The sequence below is a fragment of the Rana temporaria genome, chromosome 1 (assembly GCF_905171775.1).
Source record: "Rana temporaria chromosome 1, aRanTem1.1, whole genome shotgun sequence".
In the NCBI taxonomy this organism is placed as follows: Eukaryota; Metazoa; Chordata; class Amphibia; order Anura; family Ranidae; genus Rana; species Rana temporaria.
The window spans coordinates 687,879,163-687,881,609 of record NC_053489.1 but is presented as its reverse complement, the minus strand read 5'-3'; positions in this window follow the sequence as shown (position 1 = coordinate 687,881,609).

The window sequence follows — 2,447 nt, the reverse complement described above, 5'->3', positions numbered from 1 at the left end:
TCACCATCCATCTGTGTCCCCATCCATCTGTGTCCCCATCAGTCTCTCCATTCGTCTCTCCATTCATCTGTGTCCCCATCAGTCTCCCCATCCATCTGTGTCCCCATCCATCTGTGTCCCCATCCATCTGTGTCCCCATCCATCTGTGTCCCCCATTCATCTGTGTCCCCATTCATCTGTGTCCCCATTCATCTGTGTCCCCATCCATCTGTGTCCCCATCCATCTGTGTCCCCATTCATCTGTGTCCCCATCCATCTGTGTCCCCATCCATCTGTGTCCCCATCCATCTGTGTCCCCATCCATCTGTGTCCCCATCCATCTGTGTCCCCATCCATCTGTGTCCCCATCAGTCTCCCCATTCATCTGTGTCCCCATCAGTCTCCCCATCCATCTGTGTCCCCATCCATCTGTGTCCCCATCCATCTGTGTCCCCATCAGTCTCCCCATTCATCTGTGTCCCCATCAGTCTCCCCATCCATCTGTGTCCCCCATCCATCTGTGTCCCCATCCATCTGTGTCCCCATCAGTCTCCCCATTCATCTGTGTCCCCATCAGTCTCCCCATCCATCTGTGTCCCCATCCATCTGTGTCCCCATCCATCTGTGTCCCCATCCATCTGTGTCCCCATCCATCTGTGTCCCCATCCATCTGTGTCCCCATCAGTCTCCCCATTCATCTGTGTCCCCATCAGTCTCCCCATTCATCTGTGTCCCCATCAGTCTCCCCATTCATCTGTGTCCCCATCAGTCTCCCATCCATCTGTGTCCCCATCCATCTGTGTCCCCATCCATCTGTGTCCCCATCCATCTGTGTCCCCATCCATCTGTGTCCCCATCCATCTGTGTCCCCATCAGTCTCCCCATTCATCTGTGTCCCCATCAGTCTCCCCATTCATCTGTGTCCCCATCCATCTGTGTGCCCATCCATCTGTGTGCCCATCCATCTGTGTCCCCATCCATCTGTGTCCCCATCATCTGTGTCCCCATCAGTCTCCCCATTCATCTGTGTCCCCATCAGTCTCCCCATTCATCTGTGTCCCCATCAGTCTCCCCATTCATCTGTGTCCCCATCAGTCTCCCCATTCATCTGTGTCCCCATCAGTCTCCCCATCCATCTGTGTCCCCATCCATCTGTGTCCCCATTCATCTGTGTCCCCATCCATCTGTGTCCCCCATCCATCTGTGTCCCCATCCATCTGTGTCCCCATCCATCTGTGTCCCCATCCATCTGTGTCCCCATCATCTGTGTCCCCATCAGTCTCCCCATTCATCTGTGTCCCCATCAGTCTCCCCATTCATCTGTGTCCCCATCAGTCTCCCCATTCATCTGTGTCCCCATCAGTCTCCCCATTCATCTGTGTCCCCATCAGTCTCCCCATTCATCTGTGTCCCCATCAGTCTCCCCATCCATCTGTGTCCCCATTCATCTGTGTCCCCATCCATCTGTGTCCCCATCCATCTGTGTCCCCATCCATCTGTGTCCCCATTCATCTGTGTCCCCATTCATCTGTGTCCCCATCCATCTGTGTCCCCATTCATCTGTGTCCCCATTCATCTGTGTCCCCATTCATCTGTGTCCCCATCAGTCCTTCCAATCATCTGTGTCCCCAATCATCTGTGTCCCCAATCATCTGTGTCCCCATCACTCATCAGGCTATCCCCACAAATTGGTGTCCCCATTAGAGCCCCCCCCCCCTTCATTCATCCGAGTCTTCCTGCACGGTGTCCCCACCCCCGCCTGCATATTTGTGTCACCATTAGAGCCATCAGCCCCCCTCCTCACATGTTTGTGTCCCCATAAGAGCCACCAGCACCCCCACATTTGTGTCCCCATCAAACCCCACAGATATTTGTGTCCCCATCAGAGTCATCACCCCCCCCCCACATTTATGTCCCCATCAGAATCATCAGGCCCCCCCCCCCACATGTGTGTCCCCATCAGACCCCACAGATATTTGTGTCCCCATCAGAGTCATCAGCCCCCCCCCCCCCACATGTATGTCCCCATCAGTCATCAGCCCCCCCCCCCACATGTATGTCCCCATCAGAGTCATCACCCCCCCCCCCACATTTATGTCCCCATCAGAGTCATCACCCCCCCCCCACATTTATGTCCCCATCAGTCATCAGCCCCCCCCCCACATGTATGTCCCCATCAGAGTCATCACCCCCCCACATTTGTGTCCCCATCAGAGCCCCCCCCCCCACATGTATGTCCCCATCAGAGTCATCAGCCCCCCCCACATGTATGTCCCCATCAGAGTCATCACCCCCCCCCCCACATTTATGTCCCCATCAGTCATCAGCCCCCCCCCCCCCCACATGTATGTCCCCATCAGAGTCATCACCCCCCCCACATTTGTGTCCCCATCAGAGCCCCCCCCCCCCCACATGTATGTCCCCATCAGAGTCATCAGCCCCCCCCACATGTATGTCCCCATCAGAGT